A 27,739-nucleotide genomic window follows, 5' to 3' on the forward strand; every position below is an offset into this window, starting at 1 on the left:
TTAGAAGTGAAATACACAGAGTGTCTTATATTCAGTAGTGAAATGTATAGAATGTTTAAGTAGAGTAACAATAATCATAACTGTGTGAGATTAATGTAGAAATGTTGGAATGAATATGAAAACCTCACGTTCTCATGTTAAAGGAATCATGTTAGAGTTGAATAGAACTCTAAAAATCCAGTATATTGTGTAGGCCTTAGGGCAATTCACAGCAAATCTAAACGTGCTGCTAAAATAATGTGAGATGGAGTTAACCTGGTTCTTCTACAAATGTATTATCGAATTAAGTTTAAAATATATGCTTTATAGATGTGTTATTTTAGAAACGTATGCTAGTTAAGAATGTTGCTGTTTAAATCAAGTTAATGTTTTAAGAGTGCAGGGACCTGCTTCATGTAAATCAAGTAGGCCTGAACTGATAATGTCATATCGTTTGAACTGCCATGTGCTCGTTAGGGAAGAAGTCGAGAGGTGTCCAGCACCGAGCTTTGAGTGTGTTTTACGACCTAGAGATATGGTGGAGTCTGGAATTTGAGGCCCACTGCAGGACGAACTGTATGAAGGTGCGAGGGTCCTAATCAGTTCGAATGAAAGGGACTTTGTTCAGTGGCGCTTGGCGCAGGCCTGTAGGAGTTTCCAGGAATTTCAGGGGGTATCAGCGCACTGGAGAAGAAGCCTGGGAACCAAGGTCAACTATAACGAGGGTCTTGAAGAGTACCATCATGGAGTTTACCGCGCAAAGATGTACCACGTGAGGGGCATCCCAAGGGGCGTTTCTATTGGAAATGTGATTTGGTATTAGGGAAAGCGACCCGGGAGGAGAGCAGAGCAGATGATTTTGGGAGCCTAAGGAAGCGGATGGGTAGGCAGATAGGCTGATCAGGAGAGACCCATTATCAGAGAAGAGACAAAGAGAAGTGCGTGATCTTCTTAGGAAGTCACCACGGCTGACACCTAGAGGGGTAAAGATCTTGTTAAGTAGGGATGACACATAGTATAGTGTAGGGACAGACTAACCTTAATTTTTCTTTTCTGTAATGACTTTGAGGTTGCAACTTGTATCTATTTTGGCAACGCTTATGTTATTGGAAGTTGTACTCATTATTCTGTTTTTCAGACTCAGACTATTCAAAAAGTTCATGTTCATAGTGATACCAATTTATCTTCTGAATCTCATTTTGAGAAGTTTGTATCTTCAGTTATCTTTGACTTTATATTAAATCTTTGAAACTTAAATTTTGGTCAGTGGTCATTTAGAGTGGTGTAAGTTCTTAAATTGATTGACTTATTGTTAGATTACCTTTTACTCAATGACAGGTACCAACGATTCAGTCGACTTAGTTTGGGATCTGGTAAGGTAACTAATAACCAGTAATCCCGCGTTAACACTGGTTCTTGATGTCACATGGTGTACTGACCTGTCGGGCGGTGGGCTATTCCATCAGATTCTGCGTGGCCTTTTTCGCCTAGTTTGTGGGTGATGTTTAACTTGACTTCATTCATTGTGCACAATTAGCTTCAAGCCTTCAATCGTGATCACTGCCGGGGATGTATGATGATACAGCATGTTCTATTACAACGCGGTTTGTTACATCGCGGTCCTGACAAAGCAAGTCATTATATCGACTTGCGCTGGAGGGTGCTGGACTTAGGGGCAGTGTGATTTACTATTCCAACTCCAGTCTACGTACAGTAGGGAAGGTGTTGGAATAGTAATTTACACTATTCCTTAGTCTAGCGTGCACTCCAGTGCAAGTTGATATAACGACTTGCGTGGTCAAAAGTGCGAAGTAACATACCGCATTGTAATTGATGCGTGGTAAAGGATGTTTCCCCGCTGCCGGCCACGTTTTGTCTGTGTTTGTTTTGCTGGGTGGCCCGAGGCACCAAGGGCCCGCTCTTGCAGAGTTAGCAGAGTGTGGTAGTACTGTGGCAACCAGATACTTTATTTCTGCGGTGCTGTGGGACCATGGGGGTGCCCAATAGTTATCGATGACTGTACAGCATGAGTCAATCAGAGCTCAGACTTTGAGTTAGGATTCCGAGCACACTCGGCGCTGCCATCCTGTGTGCTCTGCATGCCCTTGCAACGCTAATCAAAGATGAGGAAATCTTATCACAATACCAATTCAAAACCATAAAAACAAAGTAAAAACAAAGTTTTTTGCTCTGTTAAATCAGAGGAAAAGCTTTGAATAATGACATACTTTAAACGTGGCCCCTCTTAACTTCGCTTGGACAATCACAGACAGACATCTCTGAAATGGTGTGAAAAGCATAGAAGTGAATCACACGCCGTGGGACACGCCAGTGTGATGTATTTATGCTTTGAGAAAAATAATGCTCGAGTGGAGACCGATACTATATGAAGTCAGTAAGAGACTTTTTTCTTTTTAAAAAGATTTTATTGCTTTGAACTCACAAAACACAGGGGGCCTCATTTATGAGAAATGACACATCGCTGGGTGAAAGCAGCGATGCGTCACTTCTCAGTGCGCACTCCTTGCGACATGATTGATGCGTCATATTTATGATATGACGCATCATGTCGCAAGGAATTACAGATACGTCAGTATTTATGACGTTTCTGTAAGCGCAAAAGTGACGCATTGGTGGAGTGTGTCACAAAAGTGACGCAACTCCAGCAATGTGTCCTTTCACATGGGGCAAGCCCCATGTGAAAGGGCCTGTGTCAGTCTTATGCCTGCTGTGAGGCAGGCGTAAGAAATTGACGCATTTGTGTCCTAGAAATGGCGCAGTGAAATCTTATAGATTTCACTGCGTCACTTCTATGACCCATTCTTGCGTCAGAACGCCCCCCCCTGCATACATTATACCTGGCGTAGGTATAATGTAGCGCAGGGGTTTACAAAGTGACGCATCTACCTAGATGCGTCACTTTGTAAATATGGTGCAACAAGGCACATTTTTTACGCTGCTGTTGCGTCACAAAAAGTGACACACCTGCGGCGTAAAAGTGTCGCACGGCCTCATAAATGAGGCCCAGGGCTCGTAGCCTACAACCACGGAGTGGCCGGCTGCCGCATGAAGACAGTAAGCACAGTCAAGGTTGCGAATCTGTACACAGCAAGTCGCCTACAACCTCATCGGGCCGGCCTCTTCAGGTAGTTATATAAAATAAAACTGACGTAATAAGCAGCATATAAATAAGAAATGAAGGCAAGTGGAAATGTCACACTGTAGGCATAAAGAAGGAGATATTCAGTTGGTCATCTGATCTGCGCAACAAGCATATCTATGCAATGTAGCATATAAAACAGGATTCCCCAAGGAAGGACACATGTAAGCGTGGTTGTCGGGTGTCAAGCAACAGGTTACATCCATGCCACCACGACCCTCCAAATAAAACCAACCACCATCTCCTGTATATCCTTACGTCCATGTGCGTGTTAGGGGGTTGAATGTAATGCATGTGTTGCAGTGATAGGCGAGCAAGGGGTATTACTTTCAGTATTACTGAGTACCACAGGCAAGCATTGCGAGGCGTGGTTTACCTGATCCACCCCATCAGCTCCTTTCTATCTCACTAAAAGGTAAGATGTCAGTGGGGACCAGATGTCCCTAGGCATAGAGGCGCTGGGTAGCAGTTCGGCATAGGTAGCAAGCTGCTCTTGGCACTAAACCATATCATCAAGCCACTCCTTAAACTTGGCGCCCTCCCTCTACCCCATCAGCAAGCCACTCTTCTCTTCGCCATCAGTAGTGCTAAAGCTATATACTGATGGGATGTAGGAGGCACATTTTTAACATAGCCCAACAGGGCCATCAGTGGTGTGGGCTGTAAACGTATGTCAGTCATCTGATGTAGCGCAGTAAAAACCAGATCCCAGTAGCTCTGGACTACCGGGCAGCCCCAAGCTAAATGCAACATGTCCGCTCGTGCCGCATGGCACCTGTCACAGTCATCTGTATTCCGCAGCTGATATCGATGCATTTTAACCGGCGTATAGTATAGCCTATGAAGGTATTTGTAATGAATAACGCGCAGCCGACTGCTGGCAGATATGCGCTCAGTCTGCAAGCAGCAAAACTCCCACTGGTCGTCTGTGAGTTCAAATCCTATCTCTTCTCCCCACCGCGCTCGGGATTGCGGGGGTGTCGTATCACGCTGCGTGAGAATTGTGCGGTATAGCAAAGAGACCAGCCTCTTAGGTGTATCCTGCTGTAGGAGCAGGTGGAGCAGTGCTAGTGTTTGGGGTTCTGCAGGGAAGTCAGTGTGCAGGGCTCTGATCCCCTGTTTAAGCCGTATATACAGAAAAGTGTCTAGTGGCGTGTGGTCTACGTTTTGAAACATGCTTTCCGGGGTGCGGAATTGACCATTCTCATACAGATTCCCCCAGGTTGCAAGAGGTGTTCAGTCTCTAAGCCTGTGGAAAACCGTCTCTTGTAGCAGTGGCATGGTAGGGTGATAAACCGGCAGTAAAAGCGGAGAGTAAAGTGCGTTGGCCCCCAGGAATCGTTCAATGCGCCGCCACGCAGTGATTGTGGCATATACAGTATTCTGTGTGCGTTCACGGGCCTGTAGACTGGCATACAATACCCCTTCTATCGGGATCGGGTGTGCGATCCAGTGTTCGTCTGCCAGTTGTGGCATGTATTGGGGGCGTCGTATCCAGAAGTATAGATAATGGGCTTGAGCACTTATATAGTATAATTCGAGATCCAGGATCCCAAAGCCACCCGTAGCGTAAGGCCTAGTAAGAACATTCCATTGGAGACGAGCCTGCTTGCCTCCCCACACCAATCTAATCAGCTCGGTTTTGAGTAGCTTGATAAAGTGTCTCCCCGGGTAGTACGGAATGTTTAAGAATAGGTAAAGTAGCTGTGGGAGTATGACCATTTTAATCAGAGAGGCGCGCCCGGCCAGGGAAAGAGGGAGCTTTATCCAACGAGTCACGTTGTCGATAATGCGGGCCAGTGCCACCCCATAGTTAAGCCGCATGAGCTCTTCCTTATCTCACGTGATGCCAATCCCCAAGCAGCGCAACTCGTCACTGCACCATTCTAACGGATAATCTAGAGGATAGCGCTTTACCGTGTCTGTGAGTGGAAAGAGACAGGATTTCTCCCAATTGATTTGGACCCAAGAGATACCACCGAAGATGACAAACTCCCGGAGGAGCTCATTGAGATTAGCTCGGGGACCTCAGACGTACAGGGTGATATCGTCTGCATACATTGATATTAATATCTGCCACAGATTGCATCGCAACGCCATGTTATTATGATGTTGTCTCATCCGTGCCGCTAGCGGCTCGGTGACCAAGGCGAATAGGAGGGGAGACAATGGGCAGCCCTGACAGGTGCCATGAGTAATCGAGAACTTCGTGGACATGTGTCCATTAACAAGCACCTTGGCCCCGGGTTGACAATACAAAAGTCGGATCCAAGATAAAAATAGTGGGGGAAAGCCCATCCGAAGCATAATCCCAAATATATAGTCCCATTCGACGGAATCAAAGGCCTTGGTGGCGTCAAGGAAGACCGCCACCAGGGGTTATTCCGGAGAGATGGTATCTAACACAGAAAAAAGAGTCCGCAAATTGTGGGAGGTGGATCTTCCCGGGACAAACCCAGACTGATCTGGTAAAACTAAGTGGTCAAGTAGCAAACTTAGCCTGTTGGCAATAAGTTTCGCCAACATTTTTGCATCGCAGTTGAGTAGGGAAAGGGGTCAATAAGATCCACACAGGTGAGGTGGCTTCTCAGGTTTCAGAAGGGAGACAATAAGTCAGTAACAGACTTCCGAGTGCCAACCACACTACCTCAGTGAGCTAATGCAGCATAACAAGTGACTCGAGAGAAAACCACATCTCATATTCAACATATTGTTCACATACAGTGCTGCTCCCATCAGCTAATCAATAACTAATTTATACAAGTATATTAAACAATATGGATTTCATTTTTCTTTCTGTGTTCCTCACACTTGCCATACTCTACTGGCCTGCATGAGATCAAATGAAAGGGGCAAGAAGCAGCTTGGTAATCTCGCAGCAGAGTCTGGGGATGAGTAAATAGGGAACAGCCAGGCCTGGAAGGAAGTGTTCTTCTCTTGGCAACAGGGCTCCCAGCAATGTTTGTAATTTTTAGGACAAGGTTATGCTGAAAATGTACTCTATTTTGCTCTGGAGCAAAAATAACTCTCTAGTGTAGCCTGCAACAAAACCTGAGTCCAAAATATGTATAATCCTTCAGGCCTCCGGTTCTTAATCCCTAAATTCATTAACCTGAAGTCTCTTTTTCAAACGTGTATTAATTACATCTGACTTTTAGCAGTGCCGGTTGAGGATGTCGGTGGAGCCAATAGAGTAACAGGGTGGAGCCAGTGGAGGAAGTGGGTGGGGCTGGGAAAATTAGGTGTGACCTCCGACAAACCTTTAAGCACCTGGACTTCATATTTTACAAATTAAGCACTGACTAACCCTAAAGAGACTTAAACCCAATAGTTACAAAAAATGTCTGCTCCTTGACCAGTTGATTACTGTTTTTTTAATACTCTCTGACTTGTATGGAGATGACAAAAAGGTTTCAGTATTTTGGTTTATTTCTTGGTATGTTTGATTGCTAAAAGATTATGCTGAATTACATTAATTAATAAATGTTACTTGGATATGTTTCTTTATATTTTTCATTTGTTTAAAGAAAGTTAAATATAAGTTAAAGTTTTGGAAATATCTTATTTCCCAAAACAAATCCTAATATTATGATGTGTTTATTATATATTTCAAAACAGTCTCTCACCCCATCCTCATCCAAGTCCCACACAACATTGGAATGCAAGGACACGCACTCTGATGGATCTGCTCTTTCCTGACTGTAAGGACCCAGTCAGTCAGCCTGGCACCGTACACTTCAGATGCCCGCCACCTAATCTGAGAAGTTCCGCAAGGATCCTACATAAGCCCGACCCTCTTCAACGCGTACATGATTCCTCTTGCCAGCAGCATCTACTCTCCTGACATCAACATCCTCTCCTATGCTGGTGAACTGCAACTTTTTCTCTTCTTCTTGGACAGGAAACCCGGTACCCGAATTAAGTTCAATGCCTGCTTGACTCAAAATGCTCATTAGATTAAGAACAACTGTTTGAAACTGAACACTGAAATTGTGATCTTAGAGAAGAGCACATCACGGTGGGCCTTCACCTGGTGGCCAACAGAACTAGGACCGGGACCAACTCTCAACAACCACGCCAAAAACCTCAGGACAGCCATAAACAGTAAACTTTATATGTCTGGCCAAGTCAATGCCATCACCACCACATGCTTCCATACCCTGCAGATACTGAGTAAGCTTTCAAATGGCTCCTAATTAGCACCCCGCAAACCATCACACATGTGCCAGTCACTAGTAAGGTTGGCTGTGGAAACACCCACTATACTGGGATCAACAAAAAACCCTCAACCTTCCACACTGCACTCACATCACACCTGAAGGAACTACACTAGCATCCCATTCACAAACGAGCATCATTCAAGCTTGTCTCCCACACTTTCAAGAAACTACACAAAACTAGCCCAGCACATTTCAACAATCGCATTTGCTTTCACAAACCTACCAAGAAACCCCACTCATCCAGACTCCTACTGCCACACATCCCATGGGTACGGATAACCAGATCTGGCAGTAGAGCCTTCTCAAACATCACTCCTATAGGGTGGAACAACCTGCCGCTACACATAAGAGTCTCCTACTCACTTCTTGAATTTTTCAAGAAGCTGAAGATCCAGCTTTTCGAGTAGTCCCAATAGGCCCATGGTCTGGCTAATTTAATTAGGAGTAATATCTTGCATTTTTCATTATTTAATGTATAACTAGATACAAGAGTATAAGAGTCAACTACATCTAAAATAGTTGGGAGTGATGTTTGAGGGTGCAAAACGAATAGAATATCGTCAGTGTAAGCTGCAAATTTACTCCATTAATTATTATACAGAAAGCCATGAAGATCTTGGTTGTGTTGTATGCTAGATATAAAAGGTTCTAATGCTGAATTGAAAAAAAAGGTGAAAGGGGACAACCTTGCCAAATTTCTCTACCAAAGTAAAATTTGATGAAGTGAGCTCATTTGCAAAGATGGCCGCTTGGGGGGATGAATAAAGGAGGCATATTAGATTAATACATTTTGAACCGAAACCAAACCTGTTAAGAGTGTGGAGAATAAAAGACCAGTTCACTAGAGCAACACCTTTTGGAGAATATATGTGATGGTGGCTAGGGGTTCAGGTATGTGAGTGGATTTAAACAAGACATCAAACAATAGGCAGGTATTATCAGGTATATATCTTAACGTAACAAAACCCACATGTTCTTTTCTAAGAATTTCAGGAATAAAGGAGTCTAAACTTCGAGCTTATACTTTTGAGAAAAGTTTGTAATTAATGTTAGCTAGGGAGCTGGGTCTGTAATTCTTACATCAATAAGGGTAAGACTAATAAGGGCGTCTAAAAAGGAGGTAGATAATATGTGTAAGTGTGAGAAGGAAGTTATGAGGGCTTGGAGCTAAGGGAGAATTAATTTGGAGAAATGGGTAAAGAATTAAGGTTTTTTTTCAGGGGGGAAGATGGCGGCCGGGTAAGACGCACGGCCGGAGAGCTCCGGGTTCAGACTCTCTAGCATGAAGGTACAAGAGTGTTAAAGAGCGTTAAACTCAATCTACATTGAAAGAAACTGCACCGAGCAAGAGAAAGATTAAAAAAAAAGAATCTCATCTAAAAAAAAAAGACTGAAACGGATATTGATACAGAATAGCATGGTAAACTACCTGACGGAAGAAAGCAGCAATGGCAGTCCGGATGAGAAAGGGCGAGCTGAGGCAGTGAAGCCGACAGTGAAGCCGAGTACGAGGCGTAAACCAGGAGTTTGGGCGGCGGCCAGAGTAGCAAAAGCAAATTGCGCGAAAGCTTCCGGGAGGCTGAAGTTCCAATTCCGGGGCGCGAGTGGCAGAGCAGCTTCGAGCACAGACGCAGAGCGGCTCCCGGCGCAAGATCGCGTTTGTGACCGTGCGAAGCTGCCAGTGCAAGACCATGTTCAAACAAACACAATAATTGAAGCGAGTGCCGCAGCTCATGTTTTCCAAGGGAATAACAGAGTGAAAGAACTAAAAGGCAAAACTTATGAGGTTCTAAGCGGAATTTCCCACAATGATGAATGGATGTCAGAACTCGAGCTTTGTACTAAAGAAACCAGCGAAACAAACGCGATAGTTCTTGGTCTTTGGAGAATTATTAAGGGAGGGGAGATACAAGCCCAAACCTGTCTGGATCAACGGAGTGTCCATCACAGCGCTGTATCACCCCCAGGAGGCTGGGGACAGCACAAGACTTACGAAGTGGAATACAAAATAAAAAACAAAGTTACCAAGGACCCCATAGCTGCATCGAAAGGTGAGCCCATTAAAATTAATATACAATTATTGGGAAAAGAACTGAAGCAGCAACATATGAGCAAATCACAGGAAGGGGTAGAGGTGGAAGGGGAGAGCTACTTTGAAGTGGAGAACAACCTTAGACATTCAGACACAGGAGAGAGAGGAAATCTACGAAGCGACCAAGAAGGAAGACTAGTGGAACTACAGAGCAAGCAAAGTAAGCAGGTTGTATCCCGCTACAGTCTTAGAAATAGAAACTTCCTAAAACAAGAACAGTACCCTAAAGGTATCTCTGCCAGGGAAAGCAAAAAAAGACCCAGAAAATTAAACAAAGAAGAAACAAAGTCTAATACGGAGAGAGGTACAGCTACCGCCAAGGGGAAAGTGGACCTATCCCGGAAAGGAAAAATCAAGGTCACCCCTTCCTTAAAAACTTACTTTAAAGTTCAGACACAACAAAGTTTACAAAAGGAAGAGCAAGCTCAGAAAAAGTTACTTCCGACATTTCAAGGATCCCCAAGTATGCAAGAAAAGGAAAGCGCGCTCACCTCTACAACTGCACAAACCCCTGATATACAATTTACTCACTCAGAAGAACAAACAAACAGGGGCTTAGTTGGCTTGACATTAAAACATAATATGGCAGAGGGTGGAACAAAAGGAACATCGGCACCAGCAGTAGAAATAAGGGAGGATACAACAGACGAGGAAGATACAGCAGAAAAAGAAAAAGAAGAGGCACAAGAAAGCACCAAAAGTCACACAGATGAATTCCTTGAAAAGATATGGATGGAGATGAAGGAAAAATTCACTATATCAGAGGCTAAACAGGATAAAATTCAAGAAGTCTGTGAGAAATTAAATAATAAACTAAACGCTTTGGGTGACAGGGTGACAGCTGTAGAAAGTGAAGTGGGTACTCTAAATAAAAATGTGGAAAGAAACCGAAAAGAAATTAACTCACTGAAGCAAGAGAGCAAGACACTATGGGGTCGATTCCGATCCGGTAAAATGCGCTCCGAATCGTCGTACGGAGAGTTTTTTCCCCATACGAATCGTACCCGTAGACGTCCCGTACGTACGACGAAGTACGATCCGTACCAGGTGCCAAACTCCGTACGAGTCATACAGGACTCCGTACGACTCAAATCTCCGTACGAGTTTCACTCTGAACCGGCTGTACGCGACATCACTACGGTTCGCGGCTGGTTTTTACGACCCAGCAAGTACGATTCGTGTCGGGTAGGCGCCGTACGACCCTTTTCCTACGGGAGCCGAAAACAGTCGTAAACGCAGAGTTCGCGCCGAAACAGGTATGGAATGCCCCCCCCCCGGGTACGGCACATACCCCCCATGATCGCAGGGGTACGCGCCGTACCCCTGTGATCATGCGGGGTACGTGCCGTACACCCAGCGTACATGGGGTACGCACCGTACCCCATGTACGGTGGGTGTACGGCATGTACCCCATGTACGCTGGGTGTACGGCACGTACCCCGCATGATCACAGGGGTACGGCGTGTACCCCTGCGATCATGGGGGTACGCGCCGTACGGTGTGTAGGTGATCGTGCGCTTTTCCGTACGAATCGACGTGTACCGTACGAATCGCGTCCAGGTCGGCCGATCGGGATCGGAATCGTCCGGTCGTAAGGCGTCCGTACGAGTCGTACGGAAACGGCTCCGGATACGAATCGTACGGACGGGGATTTTACCGGATCGGAATCGACCTATTAATGACAAGATGGAGTCACTTGAAAACCAGGCGAGAAAAAATAACGTAAGGATACTAAATGTGCCAGAAAATCAAGAAGGGACAGAAATAAAGAAATATATAATCGATCTGTTGGCAGAATATTTCCCCTGGGCAGACAAAGCTCTACTTGAAGAAGACATACAAAGGGTTCATAGAGATCCATTCGGTAAAAACAAAGAGAGGAAAACGCCAAGAAAAATACTCGTGAACTTTAAAACTTATGTATTGAAAGAAAAAATATTGGGAGAGGCTCTGAAAAAAGGAACATACAACAAAGACAATTGGACATTCAAAATTAAATCAGATATGTTGAACGCTTCTCAAACCAGACAATGGGAGCTGGGGAAACTAATGCCAGAACTCCAACAACTTGGTGCAACAGTGCAGATGAAATTCCCTCCCTCATTAAGAATTATGTGGCGAAATAAAATGAGAAATATAAGAGACCCAGAAGAAGCTAAAGCACTTATTGAATTAATAAAAGACCAAATCCGAGCTGATAAACCAATAAGTTAAAAAAGAATATCCCCAGAATATGTTTTTTAAAAGAATACATATATATATATAGTTGAGTACATATATGAATAATGGTGCAGAAACTTGAACAAACACAATTCACTTGAATTTAGAGTTAGAAGTTGGAGCTACTAAGGGCTATGGAATTAACCCAAAGAAAAGAAGATGGAGGCTTCCCCAGGGTGGGTAACGGTAAAACACAAAAAAGAAATCATAAAAACTACACGAAAATGGGTGGGGTGCAAAATAGGGAGAAAAAACGAGAAAAAGATATCCTCAAATGCAGAAGAAGACGGGTAAACACCAAACTGCGGTTTTACAAAAATGGTAAACCAAATGGTTTTCAGAGGGAGGAGCACGAACAAGGAAAAACTGGATAAATGAGGAAAACAAAAAAAGATTTTAAAATACTCTCCTGGAATGTAAATGGGATGAGAACAAAAAGCAGAAGAAACAAAATCTTGGAATATCTCAGAACAGCAGAAAGCGAAATTATAATACTACAAGAGACACATTTACTAAAAATGGAATGGGATCAAGTAATAAAAACCCTAAACTGGGTTGACTTTCTCGTATGCACCACACAAGAATGCAATATCAAAGGAATTGCAATAATCGTCAAAAAATCACTCAAAGCTAATCTGGACTCAGCAGAAGTAGACAACAAAGGAAGATGGGCAATAGCAAAAGTCTTGATAGGGAATAACCCCCTCACAATAACGGGATATTATGGACCCAATCTAGACGATGAAGACCCGTTACGGAAACTATACTCTCAATTAATACAAGCCACCTCTCCAATAATTTTTGGCGGGGACTTTAATCTCGTAATGGACCCAAGCATTGATAGATCCCCACCAGGGAGACACGCAAATTTACCGAAAATGAGAAAATGGATCGGTATTTTTAAAAGGGATTTAGAACTAACAGGCATTTGGAGAGAAAGAGGAGATAAAACAAACCCATTCACGCTTCATAATAAAAAATTGGGGCATAGATCAAGAATTGATTATTTTCTAATTGATCAAAACATATCAAGTAGTGTAATAGACCTAATTCACCTACCAGCCCATCTGTCAGATCATTCTGCGGTCCAATTAACATTTCAAATAAAATTAGTAGAAATGCAAAGAAGGTTCACGGTAGAAAGAGCAATCCTACTTGACCAACAAATTATGAAAGAAATTGAACTGGAAACCACAAACTTTTTTGAAAATAACAAGAATGGAACAACAAAACAGGTATCTTGGGACACATATAAAGCCGTATTAAGAGGAAAGCTACTAAGCCTTGGAGCATATAAAAACAAAAAACGCGACAAGAAATAACAGACCTGGAGGAAAGCATTAACCTCTTTGATACTCAAATAGTAGCAGAACAAGAAACACAAAAGAAAAAAGACCTAGAACTAGAAAGGAAAAATCAGAAAGAAAAATTGGAAGACTTACTAGAAGACAGATTACGAAAAAAATGGGAATCAAGTAAACTCGCAAAACACGAATATGGGGAAGGATGTGGTAAGTGGCTCTCTTGGAAATTGAAAACAGATAAAATCAGGAATAAAGTAAAAAAAATTCACCAAGAAGGACAAATGAACCAAACCACAGAAGAGAACATAATTAGACAAGAGTTTAGGAAATTCTTTACAGAACTATATACCGAAGATACAAGTCCACAAGAAAACCAGATAGACTCATACTTAGAAGGCATCCCTTTACTGGCCCTCACGGAAGAAGAAAAGGAAGAACTAAATAAAGAGATCTCTATAAGTGAAGTAGATGAGACTATCAGAACCCTAAAAAAGGGAATAGCTGCAGGGCCAGACGCCCTACCAAATGAGATATACATTAGTTTAAAGGATACCCTACTACCACATATTACGGAACTGATAAACCTGATTTTTAAACAACAAAATAAAATACCAGATTCTTGGAATGATGCAATAATTACAATCATACTAAAACCTGGCAAGGACCCCACTAGATGTGAATCATATCGTCCTATATCGCTGCTTAATGCAGATTATAAAATATTCGCAAAAATTATGGCATTTCGACTGGGGAAAGTAATGAATCAACTTATTCACCCAGATCAAAAGGGATTCATTAAAGGAAGACAACTGCATGAAGTTACACATGAGCTCGTGAGCTCCATTGACATAGCCACGCAAAAAAAAGTCCCACTCACTATACTCACTATCGACGCCGCTAAGGCGTTCGATAGAGTCAACTGGACCTTCCTAGAGAAAGTCATGACCAAAAACAATATAGGTCAATCTTTCATGCATGTGGTGAAACATATTTATAAAACACCAAGGTCAAAAATTCTAGTAAACGGCAGTCTTACTGAAAATGTTAATATAGAAAGAGGAACAAGGCAGGGGTGTCCCCTTTCCCCCCTGCTTTTTAATCTATATGTTGAACCATTGGCGAACAAACTAAGAAACACCAAAGAGATTACCCCCTTTAAATATCAGAGGTGGAACAAGAAAATCGCATTATACGCAGACGACCTAATGATTTTCACAGACGATTACATCAATTCAAAGACATCTATAGAAGAAATTATAAGCGAGTTTGGGAAAGTTTCAGGCTATCTGGTAAATCATTCAAAGACCGAGATTATGACATGGAATACACAATTCCAAAGTTCAAATATCAAAAAAGAAATAAAATACCTAGGGATCCTAGTAAACCAAGATCTGAACAAAATAACACAACGAAACCTGAATAAAGTAACTGGAGAGGTAAAAAAATTGCTCGAAGTATGGTCTAGTTTACCACTAACCTTGATAGGAAGATCGAACATCATTAAAATGTCAATAGTACCAAAGTATACTTTCCTCTTTAACACCATCCCTCTAGAATTTGGGAAATCTCTTTTAAAAAAACCTCAGAGAGATATCATCAATTTCATATGGGCTTCAAAGGGAATTAGGATCTCTTGGAAGAAACTCAGGAGAGGAAAACAAGATGGAGGACTATCAAGCCCAGACCTGGTGGAGTATTACAAGGCATTCCAGTTTAAAAACATACGGACCCTACTAAAAAATCATCAACATTATCCAAAATACTGGAAAGCAATGACAGACAGAGAAGATCACTTTCTATTCAAATTTGGTCATCCTAAATACTTTAAAAAAATTAAATTAAAGACCTTAAGAGAGGCAGCAAAACTATGGGCACAAATTAGAGCAAATTTGAAAATTCAATACTACAGTGTAATGGCCCCATTATGGGACTCACCGGGAACACCAGAATGCCTAAAAGATGCAATGGCAATCCCCCTAAAACAAGCCAATATCAACCACTGAGGACAACTATTAAAAAATTCAACTTTGATCACATGGGAAAAATTTCAATCTCTTACCAAAGGGTCAGTGTCCAAATTTAAATATTATCAAATATTAAGCTGGGCTAAAACCATCCCTACTAACAATCAAGAGGATGTAAAGCTGGAAAAAGAAATGGTAGAACTCCTAACAATTACTAAGGAGGTGGCAAAGTGGTACTGGGCGTTTATAATTGCAGGAGAGGGAGACAAGAGGATGGAAGATCAAATCTGGGGGAGAGAGCTACAATTGGACGACTTAGATATAATCTGGGAAAGATCCGTGGAAAAATGTTGGTCAACTCTAAAATCTGCTGCATTAAAAAGGAATCACCTATATACAATCCATCGTGCATACTGGAATCCGAAAAAATTGTCCAAATTTAAAAATGCAGGCGTAAAAAAGTGCCCGAAGTGTGGGGAAGAAAAGGCAGACGACTTCCACATGTTCAGAAACTGCCCCCTACTGGAACAATTTTGGAAAGAAGTGGGTAAGACCATGAGCATAATCATACAGAGTCAGCTAACTGTAAGTACAACCTTTACTTTTTTTGGGATCGACGTCACAATGTGTAAGGGGGTTTAACAAAATGTCAGGAAAACCTTCTCTTTGTACTAGTTGTTCTAGCCAGAAGGGAGATCTGTTTAAAATGGATTAGCCTACTGCCACCTATACATAGTGATTGGATGAAGTCTGTCATAAAGACCAACAAATTAGACAGAAAAGGAAACATCAGAAAAAGATTTAAATATTGGGAAATTTTCGAAAACTACATAAATTCCAACACCGGGTCGGTACTTACGGTCCCATGATTAACGCGAAAACAACATCTGGTAGACAAGTATGATACTTGTCGAGTAGCCTGAAGGCTAGCTCACCCCCGCATCTCCAAACCAGAGTTGGTACTATGTAAGGAATAAGGATACTCCTCTGAAAAAACCTCGGACAGATGACAAACTCCCCAACCTCGAAAGACCAAGGGGCAGTGTTGGTAACAAAACCAGAGTCAGAAACCTGAAACCCGAATACATAGAACTTTCGCAATATGAGGATATTAAAATAAAAAAAAATTAAAAAAAAAGAATTAAGCTGTCAAACCATCAGGACCCGGAGTTTTCTCATGTTGTTAAAACATGAAGTTCAGTTTGGGTGGCATCTGATTCCAATGATGTATAGAAAGTGTGAGTATTAAAAAGAATTTTGGGTAGTGGAAAGATAGTTAATAAGTTTAGAGTCAGAAGGGGTTACCTCTAGTGAATGTAACGCTTTGTAAAATTAAACAAATTCATCTAATATTTCTGAATTTGCCTGTCGTGGAATCTGGTGCTTTTCTATGATGCTTATCTTTTGAATTAGAAGTATAATATGAGTGTTCTAGTTTCTTAATTGTTGAAAGATATTTTTTCTTGCTAGAGACATATTTAATTTTAAAGTTGGGGTTGAAGCCTTAAATGTATCCTAGATAGTATGAAAAGGGATATCATCTCTTTGATTAAAGTGAAAATATTCATGAAACAAGAGGTAACAAATGAAGTAAAGGATTTGTACAATAAGAAGTGAGATATTAAATATCAATCTTTTTGGTAAGTTTGATTTCCGTAGGATATCTAATTGTATTGAGACGGGTGCGTGACCGGAGATGAGGATAGAGCCTATATGCACAAAGTGCAAGGTCTGAGACAAATCAGGTGAGACAAAGATGTAATCTATTCTCAACTGTATGTGGTGGACTGGAAAAAAAGATGTGTATTCTCGTAGTGTGGGGTGACACAATTTCCATGCATGAATCAAATGTCTTTGCTTAAGAGCACCGACAAATTATTTTTGTGATTCATTTGTAATGTAATGAGAGGTAGAGTTCCTATCAATGGAAGGGTCAACAATTTGTTTACAATAACCAGCAAAAATTAAATTATCGTCAAAGCATTGTATATATTTTTGGGCAATATCATACCAAAATTGAACATCACTAACAGTGGGACCACAGACTTTGAAAAGGGAAATAGGAAGTTAATCTATGAACAGTTTGAGAAACAACCATTGGCCTCCTCTATCATTTTCTTGGGATGTAAATTGTATACGAAGAGATCAATGGCATAGAGTTATTACTCCACCCGGTTTACTGTTAGCTGGAGAGAAGAAAACTTCACACACCCACCCCTTTTCAGTTTTAAAGATACCTTTTGTGTGGGATGAGATTCTTGTATAAGTGCAATGTCTGCGCCATGCTTTGATAAATGTGTCAAAATCTCTGCCGTTTAATTGGAGAAGCAGCAGAGACATAAAGGAGGTGATAGAAAGAGAAAAGAGAGTCAATACAAATATGGGAGTCCTGGCTACATGGAAAAAGACACAATACAATAGAGATGGAGAGTAAGAAAAACATGGGATGGGGAAGGGGCAATGTATCTGAGCTCCAGGGGAACAACGCACAGAGGACTGTAGAACAAGAAACAAAGGATGAGCTCCCGTAGAAACAGGTAGACAACACCTGCAAGAGAAAAATGTGTTAGTGGCGAGAAATAGTAGATGAAGTGGTACACAATCAAAAATGCAACAACGACATATTATAACAACAACTCTGTAAGCTAGATTAGCTAAGGCAATGTATAGAAAAATAAAAGTTTATAATAGGAACAAAGTAGGATTTAGGCGGTATTAAAGTGTCCATGTTCTCAATTCTGAGAGCCTCGAGAAAAGTCTTCAAATGGACGGAATCGTCATATGTTGTTGTTTTATTCTTGTAATCCACCTTAAATAGGTAAGGATAGATCAATCCAAAATGAGCACAGAGAGAACGAAGCACTGGTCTCATACTCAGGAAGTCTTAATGGCTGCCCGCAGCAGTCTTGGCAGATTCTTGAGAGAAGTAGATGCTATTACCTGACCACAAAATTAACTTTATCCTTTTGGCTACAGAGAGTACTTTGAGTAGATCAGTATGTTCCAGGAAGTAAAGAATGACTCCTCTATGTTTTTTTTTAACTAGAAGCAACAGTATATAAGTGACCTAGTCGATGTGCTTATTGAATATTTAGGGATGAAATTTCCAGTACACTCAATAGTTTAGGAAGGAATGATTTGCAAAAGGCGATAAGGTCCATTCCTTCTGATCCCTCAGGCAGACCATATATAGGTAGATTAATTCTTATTTTCCTATTCTCTAGGTCTCCAACCTGCCGTTGCAGTGCAGATACCTGTATTTGAAGGGTGTTTACTTTGAGGGTAGTATCAGTAAAAGATATAATATGTTGTTCTGCTGTTGAGAGCCGCTCCTCCATGTGAGACCAAGAAGTTGTAATAGTGTGTTTTTCTTCTCCTAAAAGGATGCAAGGCCATGGTCTCGTCCAGCAGAAGATCCATTGAGAGAGAAAGCAGAGTTTTTGTGGGAAAGAGTCGGTCCCATAACTGTGCTTGGGGTGGTCCTAGGTGCATGGGACCACCACTGCGTCGTTCAGCAAGATGTGCTCTTTGTGTTCAAGGCATCTGCTTGGTTCTCTCTCTAGGTTAGTGAGTACACCAAAATCATCACCTCTCTCACTGCTTGCTAAATTTTCATTTTTACTTTTGTGAAATTACTATATGCATTTTAGCATGTAAAGACAGAGATACTTGTTAATACCAAAAGTACATGAGGTTTCTGTTTTATTTAATTGGGAGTCCGACGGAGCAAAGTCTGCGTAGTAGTACTGTGCCAACTACGCCCACCCATAATATCTGTATTCCTTCTCCTGTTCCAACTGTATGCCCTTGTCTCTAATTCTAGTCCGGTTCCTTGTAATGTTTATATTTGTAGTCCTGTACCTCTATTCCAAATGTATGCAATATCACTGTTTCTAACCATTTTCCTCTGTTTCAAAAGTACTATATTGTCTCTATTCCTAGTCCTATTCCTTGTAATGTTAATCTTCCTAATCCTCTGTCCCAAAAGCATTTAAGTGCCTTATTTTCTAACTTCTAGTCCAACAGTATCATGATGTCTCTATTCGTAGTCATATTCTGATGTTTCAAAAGTATTGTGACATCTATACTTCTAATCATATTCCACTAGTTCAACACTATCATAATGTCTCTATTAAGTATGGGCGGAAAATTCACTCCGCTCGTGAAATTTGCAGATTTTTAGCAATTTCGCGATCCACGAATCGTGCGAAATTGCCCCAAAATTCGCAATTTGCTAGTTTTCTAATTTTTTTTTGCTTGTTTGCGCTTCAAAAATACAATCTCGCGCGCGCGGCATTGACTTACCATGATTCTGCGTTCGCTGATGAGTTTTCCTCCATGTTCACGTGCGCTGCGAGATTTTGGTAGCTGGCCTCGCAACGCCGCAATCGCGAACACGTCATTGCGACCCGAAACAGGAAACTGCGAACGCGAACATGTCATTGCGACCCGAAACAGTAAAAAGGCATCGCGAGAAGGCTAGTTAAGTGGAAACAACATGTTCGCAACTGTTGCGACCGCATGCGCAAGTTCGCGTTCACGAACAAGTAAAAAAATCCGGCGAACTTGCAAAAAAAAAAAACATTCGCAAGCTCGCCAATTTTGGCGGATTTTGCGAATCGCGATTTCGAATTCGCGCAAATTTGCGTATCGCTAATTCACAAAATCCGCCCATACTTAGTCTCTATTCCTAGTCATATCCATCAAAATGTCTCTATTCTTAGTTCTATTCGTCTATTGCAATAGTATCATACTGGCTCAATTTATAATCATTTTCTTTGTTTCAAAAAATGTATAATGCTTTTATTGCTCAACCTGTTCCTCATTCACACTAGTATTGCAAAGTTTTTATTCTTAGGACTCAATATTATCTGACCAGGAAAGATCAAGCCGTACTTTCTGTAGTTTGGAACTTTTATATGAAAGAGTTCTGAAATGTTGATCTTGGTATCTCCTCATTGGTGATAAAATTAACACAGAGGGTCTGAAGGCGCTCATTATTTATCAAATAGCCAGGTTTTAAGTTCTTTTCTGAAGGAGATGTGGTTCTGTGTAAGGCGAAGGTGGGTGGGGAGTGAGTTCCAGGTCTTGGCCGCCAAGTAGGAGAAGGATCTACCTCCCATGGTGGATCTTTGGATACGCGGAAATGCGGCGAGGCCTTGATTGGAGGATCTTAGTTGGCGGGTGGGATAGTCGAGTGTTGAGGCATTCGGGCCCTACTTTGTAGAGGGCCTTGTGTGCGTGGGTGAGGAGACGGAATGTTATTCTCTTGTTGACGGGAAGCTAGTGGAGGTCTTTCAGGTGGCCGGTAATGTGCTCTTGGCGAGGGATGTCCAAAATGAGTCTCGCTGATGCGTTTTGGATGCGTTGGAGTTTTTTCTGTAATTTGGCTGTAGATCCGGCGTAAAGGGTGTTTCCGTAGTCTAGTCGGCTCATAACCAATGCGTGGGTGACAATCTTTCTTGTTTCGGCGGGGATCCAATGGAAGATTTTTTTGAGCATACGAAGTACGTTGAAGCAGGAGGATGAGGCGGCGTTGACTTGTTTGGTCATCGAGAGTGAGGAGTCTAGGATGAAGCCAAGGTTACGTGCGTGGTCTGTGGGAGTGGGAGCTGAGCCCAGGTCCGCAGGCCACCACGAGTCGTCCCAGGCAGAGGGGGATGATCCTAGGATGAGCACTTCCGTTTTGTCTGAGTTAAGTTTAAGGCTGCTGTTTTTCATCCATACGGCTACTTCTTTCATGCCTTCGTGAAGATTGGTTTTGGCGGTGTTGGGGTCTTTGGTGAGGGAGAGGATCAGCTGGGTGTCGTCAGCGTAGGAAATGATGTTAAGGTTGTGTTGACGCGCGATGGAAGCGAGTGGACTCATGTAAACGTTGAAGAGGGTGGGACTGAGTGAAGATCCTTGAAGTACACCACAGATGACTTCGGTGGCTTCTGTTTGAATGGGGGAAGTCGGACTCTCTGAGTTCTTCCAGCTAGGAACGAGATAATCCAGTCCAAGGCTTTTCCTTTTATGCCGATGTTGCTTAGGCGTTGTATGAGGGTGTTGTGACAGACAGTGTCGAAGGCGGCGGAGAGGTCGAGTAGAATGAGGGCCACTGTTTCTCCGTTGTCCAGTAGTGTTCAGATGTCGTCTGTAGCTGCGATGAGGGCGGTTTTGGTGCTGTGTTTGGCTCGAAATCCGGACTGTGAGGAATCGAGGGAGTTGTTGGATTCGAGGAAGGCGGCGAGTTGGCTATTGATGGCTTTCTCAATGACTTTGGCCGGGAATGGGAGGAGGGATATGGGGCGGTAGTTTTTAAGTTCAGAGGGGTCTGCTGTGGGTTTCTTCAGGAGGGCGCTGACTTCGGCATGTTTCCAGCTTTCTGGGAAGGTAGCAGAGATGAAGGAGCAGTTGATGACATCACGGAGATGGGGTGCGATGATGGAGTCTGCTTTGTTGAAGATGTGGTGGGGACATGGGTCGGTTGGCGAGCCAGAGTGGATGGAATTCATTAGGCGGATGGTGTCTTCAGTGGTGATTGGGTTCCAGGCGCTGAGGTTGTTAGAGGGCGGTTTAGGTTCTGAGGGGGGTGAAGAGGATTGTTAGTTGGGACTGTTTTCGAAGCTGTTATGTATGTCGGCAATTTTGTTGTAGAAGAAGGAGGATAACGAATCGCAGAGGTCTTGGGAGGGAGTGATGTCGTTTGAGGCTGCGGTGGGGTTGGTGAATTCTTTGACGATGTTGAATAGTTCCTTGCTGTTATGGGCGTTGTTGTCGAGTCGAGTCTTGAATGCTGATTTCTTGGGGGATCGAATCAGCTGGTGGTGTTTGCGGGTGGCTGCCTTGAAAGTGGTCATGTTGTCGGTGGTTGGGTTTTTTCTCCATGTTTTCTCGAGAGTACGGCATAGCTTTTTGGATTTCTTAAGGTCATCGTTGAACCAGGGGGCCTTTTTGCTGTCTTGTTTGGTGTGATGGTTTTTCAAGGGTGCTAATTCGTCGCGCTGTGAGTGATCCATTGTTTAAATTTGATGGCAGCTTGGTTTGGGTCCGATGAGAGGACGGGTGGGTTTTGGTTGAGCGATGTGAGGAGTTGGTCGGTGGTGATTTTGTTCCATTTTCTTCGGGGGATAGGTTGTGGGGGGTTGTGGGTCGAGGTGGTTTTGTAGCTGAAGTGAACACAACTGTGGTCCGTCCAGTGGAGAGCTGTGGTGCGATCGAAGGAGATGTGTTTGCTGGAGGTGAAGATTGGGTCGAGCGTATGTCCGGCAACATGGGTGGGGGTGTCAACAAGTTGTTTGAGACCGAGATTGGCTAGGTTGTCAAGAAGGGTGGTGGTGTTGCAGTCGTTTTTCTTATCCAGGTGGAAGTTGAGGTCTCCTAGTAGAATGTAGTTTTCGGAGTCGAGGGCATGTGGGATGATGAAGTCAGTGATGTCTTCGCTGAATTGTTTACGGGTTCCTGGAGGCCTGTAGATGAGGGTGCCTCTGAGTATGGTTCTAGGGTCGGTGTGGATCTGGAAGTGGAGGTGTTCGGCGGTTGTAAGGTTATCGTCGGAGCTGGTCGTGATTTTGATGGTGTTCTTATGGACGATGGCGATGCCTCCTCCTGTTTGGTTGATGCGATCTTTTCGGATGATCTTGTAATTGTCCGGGATGGCTATGGCGATGTCGGGTGTTGATGAAGCGTTCATCCATGTTTCAGTAAGGAAGGCGACGTCCGGTGATGTAGTGTCGAGTAGATCCCAGAGTTCGGTGGCGTGTCTGTGGATCGAGCGGGTGTTCAGCAGGATGCACTTCAGGTGGTTGGAGTCGGAGCTGTGTTTGGGGTTAGTGATAGTGGTATGGGTCTTGATGCTGGTAAATTTGCAGGAGTGGCAGGCGAAAGGACCGTGGGTACGTCCCGGGGCAGCTTCGTAGCATTGAGGTGTGCGTCCGGGGTTAAGGGCTAGGAGGGTGGCGGCGTCATACGTTATGCTGGAGGAGTGCGGTTTGCGGGGGCCAGGGGTCTGGCGCTGGGCGCGGTCCAGGCGCGGACGGGCGTAGACGGGCTTACCTTTGGCGCACCTTCGGCGCGCATGGGGCACGACCGCTGCGCGTGATCGCTGCGCGGTAGGACATCTGTCATATGTAGGTGTTGGTGGGGAGGGGCGAGGCAGGGTCAGCTGGGAGGCGGGCGCGGGGTGGAGCTATGGCCTAGTAAGCACAACAAACAACAAAATGGCTGCAGGTAGGGGAAAACGAAACTGGGTGAGCCTGGGGGGTAAACGGAGGCACAATCGGGCAAAAATTCAATTACTCTTCTACCAACAATGCGCAGCCTTAACAGCACAATACAGAGATGTCAAAATGCACAATGCACAAATATCACACGATATGAGAAAAACGAGCAGTGCAGGCAGCGCCAGTAATGCGGGGGGAGGTCGCGCTGTGGATTCAGCTTGAAGGCGCTACGATACCGCTGGACAGCAATCAGCTATCAGGCGCTCTATTGTCACGAAGCCGCCAAGCCTTGGGAGCGTGGGGGGGGAGCGACCTCTTCCCAAGCAGAACAGTACCCAATACATTGTTGAAGTACAGTTATTGCTTTTGGGTTACTAATAATCTCTATCAAGGGACCAGGCACACCAAGGTAACAGAAACAAACCTATTTTGTTTTTCACCATATCACACACACACGCTGCACTAAGAGGAATAGACACTTTTAAATAAACGCATTTATAACAAAAGGAATAACCTGTTCCTCAGTATGACCAAAACTACTACACAATATGTAATTAAAACAGTAAGAAAGCACATTGTGAGCAAAGAATAAAATACACATTTCTAACATGTTAAAAATTTCCTATAAAAGCTAACACCCTAAAACCTACTTCTATGCGCTACACTTAGAGAAAGCATGGAAAGCAGAGCAACTTCCAGTCTAGAGGTTCCTATGGATGAGAGACACGCATGACACACCAGCATACCTTATTGACAGCAATAGCTGTCATTATCAGTTAGAGGTGTGAAAGAATATTCGAACATCTTCGAAGTGCTCCGGCAGAAGTTGAGACCATATTCTGGCAGAATCTTGTGTGATAATCTGGATGAAGGACCTTTCCTCTCAAGTTGTCCAATGGCACTTATATGCTAAATCTTATTCAAAATTAGAATTTCTGACACAGGAGGATGTTTATTCAGACTACACTATTTTGAGTTTATATTTATATTTGTTCATATTTAACCTTGATATGGTGCTAAGCAGACACTTGACCCAGACTGATGTCACATCAGGTGTGTATTTCATTAGTTGGACGACCTAACACAGTCAGATTACAGCTTTGTCAAATGGCAGACATGACAATGACTCGGCATAATTGAGAAAGACAGCAACCTCCATTGTCTGAAATAGCAACCTTCATTGTCTATACATTCATTGTCTAAAATGACGACGGGGGACTTTTTAAAATGGAGTCAGACTAGTTGGACCTTAGGTGCTTTACGTCATCCTCGGCATGTACCTCTAAATGCGACATAATAGGGACGCATCTACCAGGGAGGGGCACAACTAATGTGTAGAAACATCAATGCTCTCAACTCACTAGGATACAAAATGACTAAAACATGATAACTATCTAAACACTATATAATATTTATAGCACAAAATATAGGCAATTTCATATATCATAAACATGTAGCTAATGAAGCGAAGGATGAATACTTTATAGGCAATTTAATTTATCATAAACATATGTAGCGAGTGTAGCGCAGCATGAATACTTTTAAGCCTTGCTTGAGAGATGTGTGTTGGCGATCAAACATACCAGTGATGACATGGAATAAAATATGCGGTATAAAAAAATAAGTTGAACATTTAAAAGAGTCTGGTAAAATAATGTAGCTTTCTTTAGTTCATATTCAGGCTTTGTGGCGTATATGGTGAGTTCAATTCTCATCAAAGAAGATGTCCACATCATTGGGTGCATACATGATCTTTAAATCTGCACTGGACCAGCAACTGGTTGCTCCTCTGCGAAACTCTGTGGTGATTGTGGGTCCTCTCCAAAAAGCCCAAAAGATAACAGTGAATCAAGCCACTCATCAAGAGGTGTGAAGGAAAGTGCCACTTGTGACAATGAGCCATGGCCTGTTGGTCTCTGCCAATGACGCTTCACAGGCAAGACTATGGGTGGTTCAGAATACGACGGCACGGATGGTCCTTAATGCCCGCCAAGGACTCCCTCCCGCCCTCTTCTAATGAAATTACACTAGCTCCCCATCCGTCAAAGAGTCAAGTTCAAAGTCTGATGCACCATCCATAAGGCATTGCTTAACTCAGGATCTTCATATCTCTCTGAGAAATGTATGCCTTATGCCCCTTCAAGATCACTCCGCTCGAGCACTAAACACCTGCTGGTGGTGCCGCGAGTAAGAAGAGCAAGATTAGGAGGAAGAGCCTTATCCCATCCTGGCCCTCGCTATTGGAACAAACTGCAGTCGCCCTGGAGGCAGTGTCAAGACCATCTAAAATTCAGAAAGCAGCTCAAGACCATTCTTTTCCTCACCTACTAACCCACCAGAGTTAATATACCTCTCTTGTTTCGCTGAAGCACAGAGATACCCCACGGGGTCGATTCTAGCTCTATACAAACATACAAATAAATAAATAGGTAGCATTCTGTAGAAGGGACAGATGTTTTGCTTCCCATTTTCGGTTGTGCTTGCGTAGAGATTGAATTATTGTTTCCATAGCGATATTATCCGCTGGGGGCTGTTTCATCTGTAAGTCCAACATGATTTCAGTCGGACAGTTTATGCACCAGAACACGGCATTCACTTGTGTAGTGTCCATTTTGCGAGAGGCGAGCGTCCAGTGCTCACTGAGTTCAGATAGCCAAGCATATCCCATATCAACTATACCTGTACTCCATATTCTTGGTTTTCTTGTCAGAATAGGAAAAAATAATGATACCACAGCAGATTAGCAGTATGATAATGTGGAATCTTCCAAAAAGGCTGGAGAATAAAAAGTGAGAAAACAATGGAATCTGCCAAAATACTGTTTTAAATTCAGTCACCAGACCTGACCCAATGATCTTAAAAAGATGCACAATACTAGTCTTGAAAGAGGAATTAAATATCATTTGTACAATATCAGCAAAATATGTTGGGCAGTGATTGTGTAACAGTCTGAATTTCCAAAGCAGTTCTGGCTATTTGCAGGTTATAAAAGTCAAAGGGACCTCCTTTTAAAAAAAAGAAATAGACAATAGCTTGTTTAAATTGTCAAAAAGTGTGGATTTCATATCTACTCCAGGCCAAAGGATGTTCCTAATTATGTTTTGAGGTGCAGATGCAAGGTCCTCCCTCAACATTGTATTGTTTCAGAAACTGTTATCAAGTGTGGCTGGCCGGGTTCCAACCTACAGCAAGTAACATTTGTTAGGAATAAATGAGAACTGTTGTTCAGGAGTTCAAGGTGTGCGGGAATGGATGTCATGTCATGTGTAGAGAGAGGGGGAACTCACTCAGTTTAACTCCACAGGATTCTGTAGAACTACATGAAAACTCTACGAGTGTCCGTGGAGTTCCTTGAAAGGGTGGAAATCTGCATGTCAAGCTGCTTCGGGAGCGTGTTCCACGCTGAAAGATTCGCGCACGTGGCACCACTTAGAATGCCAGAGGACACTGCTACTCCAGTGGATTTTGCTGCCCCTCAGCTAGATTTTCTAGTTGAGTTGCAGCTTTCTCGCCGTCTGACCTCCTAGCACTTGAAAATAATGCTCAAAGACGGCAATTTTCTCTCGCGCTCGACAACTTACTGTTGGAAAGCTGCACGTGAAAAAAAACTCCACCCCGCAGCAGTTGGCAGAGTTTGGCCAGAACTCTGCATTACAAGTGTAACCCACCATGGCCAAAACGCTGCCAACTCCGCTGGCAGAGCGACATTTATGTCCCATCCATAGTTGAGGGAGAAATGGATAGAACACTACTTAACCCTGGCATACAACCACTACACTTTCCATGTAGTGATATAGTTTCATAATCTTTTATTCGGTTACCACTTGTTTGCAACCATAAAAAGTACAGAATTTTAAAACAGTAGATTAAAAAGAACAACAATATTTACTAAGGGAAAAAACTTTAAATGAAAATCACATTTTGTAATAAATAAGCAAACTTGGAACAAAATTTGAAACTATAAAGCTATAAAAACTTTTTTTAAAAAAAGGTTAAATTAAAATTGCGTCAAAAGGATTACGCAGGCATTAGAGAGGAAATTTCTTATCAGTCGTAAGCTTGGCATATCTTAATGCTTGCTTTTAAAAAGGAGGCTATGCACTTTGCAATATATACTGAGTCCAAGAGCTGTAGAGAAAGAAATGCAGGATAGCAGGACCTATAACAGGTTGAGCGAAGAAGTGGGAGAATCCAAAATTTTCGTGGTGATTTATAATATTTACAAAAGAAAATAATGTGAATTGTTGATTGAGTGGATAATCCATCACATGGGCAGTTCATGAGGATACTCGACCAGTTTTGAATTTTTGGAAAGGAAACTAAACGGAAAAAGGAATTAAAACGAAATCTTGTCAAAAGATATTTCTCGTAATTGGACAAATAATAGTTTAGATAAGGTTGAATACCTTTGACAGGTTGAGTTGCACAAATTTGAGAGTTCGAAGGTTTTGCAATCTCCGTTTGATTGCGCAGTTCTCTCAGATGGTCCAGACATATCTTTTTTAGCTCTTTTCTTGAGATGTCCTCCACACTAGGTGGGTCAACAAAGTAAGAGCTACGCCCAAGATCGTTAAAAGAATTCCCCACATAGACTAG

This window comes from Lissotriton helveticus, chromosome 9 (assembly GCF_964261635.1).
Source record: "Lissotriton helveticus chromosome 9, aLisHel1.1, whole genome shotgun sequence".
In the NCBI taxonomy this organism is placed as follows: Eukaryota; Metazoa; Chordata; class Amphibia; order Caudata; family Salamandridae; genus Lissotriton; species Lissotriton helveticus.